Below are 8,556 nucleotides of genomic sequence, written 5' to 3' on the forward strand. Positions count from 1 at the left end.
AGTCACTGGGATGATGAGCATGCGCCTTCAGACCCTGCTCCTTAAGAGACTGGGTCTTGCCCTGTGGCCCAGGCTGGCCCAGAACTGCTGGCCTCCTGCCTCAGCCTCCTGAGGAGCTGCAACTACAAGGCATGCTCTAGAGCAGGCGTGGAATCCCCGGATCCCATGTTAATTCCGTGTTTGTTTTTTTGAGGAGCGGCACCCATGGGGCACCAGGCTCCAGTTTCTCCACGCCTCACCAGCCCTTGCGATCCTAGGTCTGTTTATTCCTCTGGTAGCCGTCCTACTGGGGATGAAGTGGCATCTCATTTTGGCTTTGATCAGCAATTTCCTAGTGATCAGGGGGTTGGAGCATGGGTTTTGTTTGGTTTTGTTTTTTATGTGCCTGTGGCTGTTTGCCTATCTTCTTTAGAGAAGTAACTACTCGTGTTCTTTGCTTATTTTTAACCAGGTCTTGGTGCAAGTCGGTCTTTAAGGAGTCTGACTTGTTCAGTGGATGGTTTCAAACATTCTCCTCTCTCCATTCTGAAGGACCAGCCCACCCAGGTGGGTTTTTACACGGACCCTTCCATCTTACCTGTCCCCAGTGCTGCTCTTCCCGGCAGCCCCATCCTGGGCTCAGCCCTGCTCACCGCACACCCCTCTTCCCAGGACCAAACACGCATGTCAGTTCCTCTGAGAAGATCTTGCTTCTACCCTCCACGGCTCCCACTGACAATCACAAATCATCCAAAGTTGACAAATTTCCCAAAGTCTGAGTAATTCAGGCTTGGGTTTATTCGAGGGCAACCTATTATACATACAATCTTGAAATCCTGTGTTGTGCTGGGCAGGGTAGGAGGGTGATCTTTTTGTCAACCATTTGAAAAGTGTTGGAGTCTTGTGCTGAATTTTGCAGGAAATTGTAGCATGAAGGGTGTTCCGGGACAAGAAGGAGAAGCCGTTTATCATGTTGGGCCCATGCAGGGCGGCTCAGTGACATTTATTTTTCAGAAAGTCCATAACCTGCAAAAGTTAAGTAAATAAGAACCCCCAAATGCAGAGTAAATCACTTAAAAAAGGCATTATTGGATTCTTCCATTCACAGTGAAGTATCTTGAGAATTATGATAGAGAAATGCTTCATAAACTTAACAAGAGGGGGGAAAATTGCTTACCAGAAATCTCTGCTATATTTCATATTAATTCTGCTCTAACTATGATGAAGAGTTGAGGAATAATGAGGTGTGATAATCACATTATTTACATCCGACCTCTCTGTCAACATAGCATTTATGGATCTTAGGAGGTTTTTCAACTTAAATTTTTTCACAAATTATTATTATTCTCATCAGAGTCTTGCTAAGGGGGAATAGGCACAGCTGCTGATGTGCAAGATGATTTCAGGTGACGCACCATGAAGCTGTCATCCTGTCATGACATTAGGGCATCTGTAGGCATTTATAGTTTGGCTAAGTTTTGCTTATGCCAAGTGATATTGGCTTTTCATTTACCAGAGTCATCGAAAGTTTTTTTTTGAAGGAAATATATTTGACCAAACAAGTAAGTTGGTTTTAAGAAAGCATCGTAAACGGATAAGACAAACCTATCAACAGGAGACAGAAAACCACCATCTTCAAAATACATTTCTTAAAAGGAAATTTCCTGAAACCTGATAGAAAACTTCTTGGGTATTGTTTGCTTCTAATTTCATTCTTCAAAAAAAAAATCCTATCATTCCCAGCACCCAGTCGTGGCAGGATCTAATATATATTGGTTGGATAATTGAGTGAACAATCAATACAAGAGACTTGCCATAAAACCCATAACATCATCTCTGATTAATTCAGTTCATAGGAACTATAACAAAAACATCTACAAAACATCATTGAATATTTATGACATGCCAAGCACTTAGTCAAATGTCATACATACATCATTTCATTAAATCTCTACAATAGCTTTATGCAGTATTTATTCTCTTCTTACAGAGAGATATTAAATCAATTGTCCAAATATATCAAGTATGGTCTAAATTCTAAGAATGTTTATGGCTTATTTAACAAGAATTTTGGAGCTGGACAGTTCATTCAGAGGCTACCAGGGTTAGGCATCTCTGCAATTCTCCTGATCTACCTCTTGGTTACAAGATGGCTGCCATAACCCTACACACATCACATCCTCACATGGGAGCCTCCAGCAGGGAGCTACCAGAGTTGACGCCAGCCAATTTCCACTCCCAGGCAGAAATCTCTTTCCCGAGAGCCCCCAACACATTTCCCCTTACACCTCACTGGCCAGGCTGCATCACATGGCAGCCCCTAGCTGTAAGAAAAGCTGGGGGAGCCGGTAACCACCAAGAGGGTACAGGCACATCTGGTGCGGGCCTGTCACAGTTTGTCCCCAAGGCTGGTGAAAGACTGGGTTCTTTGAATGGTGAGGTTTTTCAGAAGACAACAAGAACGGAGAGAGGAAGTTACCTGCAGAAGAGGAAGAGGAAGTAAAGGAGATCCCAGGACCGAGAGTGGCCAAGGTCAGGAGGCTGAGTCAGTGGAGGCTTGTGAGTCTCCGAGGTGAGCTTCTCATCTGGGCGTTCTCCATAATAGAGCATGTTATAGTCAGGTTTGTGGCTACTGTGACTAAAGGACCCGACCAGAACAATTGTACACGAGGAGAAGTCTATTTGAAGGCTCAGGCTTTCCGAGGTCTCAGTCCATAGGAGGCCAGCTCCATTCCTCAGGGCTCGAGGTGAGGCAGGACATCATGGCGGAAGCAGCTCACATGATGATCAGAAAAGCAGAGAGACACGCCACTCTCCAGATACAGAATATACACCCCCAAATGACCCACCTCCTCCGGCCACACCCCACCTGGCTCCAGTCATCACCCAGTTAATCCCATCAGGGATTCGGTCGCTGATGAGGTTAAGGCTCTAGCCCAACCATTCCTCCTCCAAACCTTCCTGCAGGCTGGGGACACAGCTCAGTTGGCAGAGTGCTCGCCTCGCAGGCACAAGGCCCTGGGTTTAATCCCCAGCACCACACACACACACACAAAAAAAAAACTTCTCGCATTGTGTCACACGTGAGCTTTTGGGGGACATCTCTCATCCAAACTCATAACAGAGCGGGATCATTCTGTGCTCTGTTGGGATGGTCCTGTGTGAAAGAACGATCAAGGCTCGTTGTCAGAGAAAATGTCCTTTTATTGAGGAACAGCTCTGCATATTTATAGGGGGGGGGGTGGTCTGACAGTTATGACAGTTTAATGGTTGAACGGTTTGACAGTTGGCATGAGGTGCTTTCTGATTGGGTGGGTAAGGATCATGTGAGCCAGCAGGGCTAGTCTGATTGGTGGGTAAGGATCTTGTGAGCCAGCAGGGCTAGTCTGATTGGTGGGTAAGGATCATGTGAGCCAGCAGGGCTAGTCTGATTGGTGGGTAAGGATCATGTGAGCCAGCAGGGCTAGTCTGATTGGTGGGTAAGGATCATGTGAGCCAGCAGGGCTAGTCTGATTGGTGGGTAAGGATCATGTGAGTCAGCAGGGCTCACCATTGGACGGCTCTTCTGGGGGGGGGGGGAATGGGGAAGTTAGTCTTTGGAACCGGGGCGACTCCCAACACTGTGCACTCTGGGGTGCCCAGCAATCTCCCTGGAGTCTGCCCACTGCATGCCAGCAGCACCTCCATCCAGTGTGACACCTTGGGGACATTATTCAGTCTACCACAGGAACCTACAAACCGTTGACATAATTATAAGCAAAGTCAACCGCTTCCGAGGGCGATGCTAGAAAAGTGGACAACAAGTGGAGAGGGGCCCCGGGGTGTCTGGCTGGCAGCGGAGCCTCAGGAAGAGGACCAACTCCAAGGAATGTCACGCATCTTGACTGACGTCACTCTGAGGACTGGCGGGTGGCAAGTCAATCCTAACCTGCTTCCGTGGGGTTGAGGTCGCTGTTCTGCCACCACCATGTCTAACAGGATGAGGACACCAAGTGGTCTTGCTGTTGAGCAGTGCGATGGGCCCAGGAAGGGAGACAGGGAGCCGGCGCGGCCCAGGACCTTCTGAATCTGAAGCGTGGGATCGCGATGTGCCGTGGACATTTTAAAACACGTATTTCCTAACTACGTTCCCTGGAAAGACCTGGGACAATGACAGCCCAGTAAACAGAGCACCTGGGGCGTGGACTGTGGCCTCCAGACGCCCCTGCAGGAGCCACTGGACCTCGGTTTGCGGTGGTGAGAGATGAAGGGAGGGGTGTGACTGCGGGGCTTGGTGACGGGCAGGGAGGCAGAGTCCCACCACACGCAGCTAGATTTTTTCCTAAGGTCACTGAGAAGCCACTGAAAGATCTGAAGCAAGCAGCGGGGTTTGCAAAAACGTCCCCTGGAGCCACAGGAGGAAAAGGGCTGGGAAGGGTGAGGGCAGGGAGCCAGTCTTCAGGCTGCCCCTTCCCAGGAGACCAGGCTGGCCTGCACCAGGGGAGGGCGGGGGGGGGGGGGGGGGGGCTGGATTCCAGGTGGCTGAGAGAGAGAAGCAAGGTGACTGGTGGGGGCGCTGGCTGTGGGGCTTGGGGAGCAGGGCGGCCACACAGCAGGACTCCTGGGACTTCAGCTGACAACGGGGTGAGGCAGAAGCAGGGCCTGGGACAGCAGTGGGCAGACCTGGGCCCTTTCCCAGCTCTGAGCAGAGTTGTTGAATAGGGAGTTGGATACACAGGTCTAAAAATCAAGAGAACCGATGCCTGACATGCAAGTTAGGGTTCATCCAAGCATAAATGGCATTTCTAAGCCCTGGATGGATGAAATCACTTAAGGGTGAGAGTTAATAGAGGAGAGAACAGCTCTGGTTTGGTCCAGAATTCAGAAGAGGAGCCAGCAAACAAGGCTCAGGAGGGGCCGTCAGCGAGCAGGCGGGGAGCAGGTGTACCCCAGCCCTGGGACAGGGAGGGCGCATGTCGAGGACATGATGGGCTGTGTCCCACGCTGCTGGGAGTTTGAGCCACTGGATGGGTGAGAATGGACCTTGGGTTGACAGGGTGGGCACTGGCTTCGGTTCTCTGGAGTAGATTTGATGGAGTGGTTCAAAGTCGACGGGAAGGGACCAGAAACAGGTAGGTTCAACTGTCCAGAGAAGCATAGAGCCAGATGCTGGCTGCAGGGGCAAGAATGGAGGCAAAGGGTGTCCTTTTAGTGTTGAAGCAAAAAGAGACCATAGAGGAGACAGAGGACCAAGAGAGAGAAGGTCCTCCAGGAGGGGGTGGGGCTGGGGGTGTGGACCTCGGTGGAGTGGGGGAGAGAGGGTCACATGAAGAGGGGAGTCCACAGAGAGGTGGGGCCTGCACAGAGGTGGGGTCCTCAGAAAGGTGGGTCCTCAGAGAGGTGGGGTCCTCGGAGAGGTGGGTCCTCAGAGAGGTGGGGTCCTCGGAGAGGTGGGGTCCTTGGAGAGGGGGGTCCATGGAGAAGGGTAGTCCATACAGAGGTAGAGTCTATGGGGAGGTGGGATTATTGGGGGGGGGGGTCTATGGGCATCAAGGCCAGGTGTTAGCTAAGAGTGAGGGACAAGGAGCAGAGACAAGAAAATGCACACCCGTGATCCCTGAGTTGAAGGGGAGTGAACGGAAGTGGAGAGGGACATCTGGGGATGCCGAGGGTCCACTTGAGATTTGCAGGCATAAACTTAAGAGCCCCCATGGTGTGGTTCCCTAGCTACTGCCCAGTTGGGCACAGCATGGACGGCTGCACTGTCAGGGTCTGGGGTCTTCTAGAAGAAGACAGGAGGGAGGGGGCCGGAGCGCATGTGCAGAGGCGTGGCTGGAACCAAGGCACTGGTGGCGCTGCTGCCTGCCCCGCAGCCCGCCACCCCCCTTACCAACCTCCGACACACACGGCAGCAGCTGGCCCTGTCATTCCCCGTGGGCCATGACGGATTCCTCCGGCCTGGCTCTGGTCCTGGTTCGGACTGTGTCCCCTATAAAGATATGCTCCAGCCCCTATGAATGTGGCAGAATTTGGAAATCGGGTCTTTACAGAGGCAACCAAGTTAAGATAAGGTCAGAGGTGGCTCCTGGCTCTGGTGCCTTTGTGAGAAAAGAGAGGGGTTTGGACACAGGGACATGGGCACAGAAGGAAGGCCAGGGGAAGATGACGCCAGACTGCAGCCAGGCTGCCACCAGCCAAGGAACACGGGAAGCCACTGGGAGTTAGGAACGGCAAGAAGGTCTCTTCCCCGGGGAGTCTGGGGGGAGGATGTCCCCGTGCACACCTTGACTCCGAACTCCAAGCCCCAGAACTACGAGAGAAATCACTTTTGTAGTTTCACTCCACCAGTTGGTGGCAATTTTTCACCACAGCCATCAGAAACAAATCCTCCTACTAATAAATATTGCCTTTTTCTGCACATAATAAATCAGCAAAGAAAGAAATTAAAGGATTTTTTTCTGAATATCATCTATTCTACAGCCAAACCAAAAAAAAAAAAGTCATCTCTCTAAATATGTTGCTTAATGCTTACTGTGGTCTGGGTGTATCGCTTCATACTGGAGCTTTAATTTTCAAAATCATTAAATAAGAAAATTAGTGACGGGGAAGCGCTATGTCACTTGGCCTGTTCAGAGGCGGTCTTTGAAATCACGCAGTTACTGAAGTTCATCTCCCCTCCCCCACCGGAGTGTGGCCTTCCTGTGGCAGGGACTGGGAGTCTTGTTCAGCGTCTTCCCCAGGGCGCAGTGTCGTGCTCAGCGCACACACGGGCATCATCTACTCTGCAGAGCAGTGTTCAGGGGAAACAGTTCCCATGGCCCCTGAGACCCTCCGCTGGGACCCCAGCACGGGGACCATCAACCAGGCCTGTCACTTGTGCGTCCCAGGAAGTTTGCCCTTGTTCTTACTGGAGGCACCTCTGTTTGTCACCCTGTGTGAGGTGGTGTCCTGCATCTGGTAGCTGGCGTCAGGGCCGCTGCCAACCCTCCTGAATGCAGCAGAGGATCCTCCTGCCTCGGAACCCAGAGCATGGGGGGCGAGAGACCCACGCCAGACACAGGGGGAGACCGGGAGAAACGGCCCGCGTGGAAGTACAGCTTCTCGTGTCCCTAAAGGGCAAACTGAGGCACCAAAGAGGAAGCAACGTGTCCAGAGATAGGGCTCAAGGGAGTAGCAGACAAATACTCAGGTCTCAGCCCAGGCCAGAGCATGGCTGCTGACCACAGGCCGTCACCACAGGAAACCACCACAGGTGGCCCGCATGCCGCCCAGCAGAGAAAGAGGGCCAACCCCTGAGGACTCCTGGCTTGTCACCAAAGCAGAGACCACAGCAGGCGAAGGCGGCTGGCTGAGACGGCTCTAACCCTGCGCCTGTCGCGATGCTCCACACTCCCCCTATGATGCCAGATCACAGCCACCAGCAGCACCGTGCCCACAGCCAGCTGCACACCGGGCTAGTGGCCCAGGTGGCTGAAGAGATGCGCTTTCTGCAGCCAACTGCCCTGGCAACCCGGGCAACATTCTCTGCGGTCCTTGGATCAGGGCACAGGGCCCCTGCCCGGGGATCTCTTCCTGCTGTAGAATGGAACGTGAGCCTGAAAAGTAAAGGGGGGTCTGCACTTTTCCCACCCACTTCCTACAGCTTCTGGGGAGCACACGGACCCCTGCAGCCTGCTGTGCCCCTCCCTCCCTCCAGGAGAGGTGCTCCCTGTGGCTGCAGAGCAGGGAGGAGGGAGGGGGACCATCACTTGCAGCAGAGTCAGCTGGAGCCCAGGTCCTCCCACAGCCCCCAGCAAACACCAAGCCTCCTACAGCCTGGGACAGAAGAGAACTGCCCCCTGCTTCTGGGGTCTCAAGGATTCCATTGTTTTCCATGGAACCAATTTAAGCAAGTGGAATGGGCTGAAAACGTTTGTGGTTCCCAGGTCCCTGCCATGAGCAGAACCCCGGCTTGCATCTAGATGTGGAATTTCTAAATCATCCATGGAGACATGAGCTCCCTTCGACACGGCCATCTACACAGGACTTCTGCTTCCTAGATCCAGCAAATCTCCCCCATCATGAGGGAGGGGTGCCGAGCAGGGCCGTAGGGCGTCACTTAACACATGGAGCACGGAGGGCACAGTGGTCTGGCCAAAGCCACACAGCTGGTAAGTGGCAGGGCTGAATTACAAACTCAGGCCTGGTAATTCTCTCCACCTTCTCCCACTAGTGGAAGTGCTGATGGTGCGACTCATGTCCAGCCTCCAGGTCCAGAAACGTTTTATAACACTCAAGGGTCCCAAAGAACATGTGTGGAGGCCCCTCCCTTTGGGGTCAATTTCTCCACCCTTCTCTGTGTCCCTGGAGGTGGACTCCTACCTGCCCCCACTTCCTGATTGGACATGGCAGTGGGGAGCCTCAGCAAGATGCAGGGAGGAGAGTGGGGCTACATGGGGTGGCCCAGATCCCTCAACCGAAGGTCATCAGTGGTCTCAGACAGAGCTCTCCCTCTGGGTTGCAGGAATTGCTCTCTTCCCTCATCCCGTCTGACCTAAGGGTAGTAACCACGAGTCAAAACACACTGTATAGCAAGTGACAAAAAAAACAAGGAAATGG

The 8,556-nt window shown here is 52.5% G+C and overlaps 1 long non-coding RNA gene across 1 annotated transcript; it reads right to left on the minus strand.

Moving 5' to 3' along the window:
- Window positions 1-735: 735 nt before the first annotated feature.
- Window positions 736-3,161, minus strand: LOC114101460 (uncharacterized). The gene is made up of 2 exons (XR_003584322.3): window positions 2,459-3,161; window positions 736-1,005 (listed from the first exon to the last, which is right to left on the minus strand). It is a non-coding gene; the product is annotated as an uncharacterized lncRNA (long non-coding RNA).
- Window positions 3,162-8,556: the final 5,395 nt, after the last annotated feature.

The sequence above is a fragment of the Marmota flaviventris genome, chromosome 2 (genome assembly GCF_047511675.1).
Source record: "Marmota flaviventris isolate mMarFla1 chromosome 2, mMarFla1.hap1, whole genome shotgun sequence".
NCBI classification, from domain to species: domain Eukaryota; kingdom Metazoa; phylum Chordata; class Mammalia; order Rodentia; family Sciuridae; genus Marmota; species Marmota flaviventris.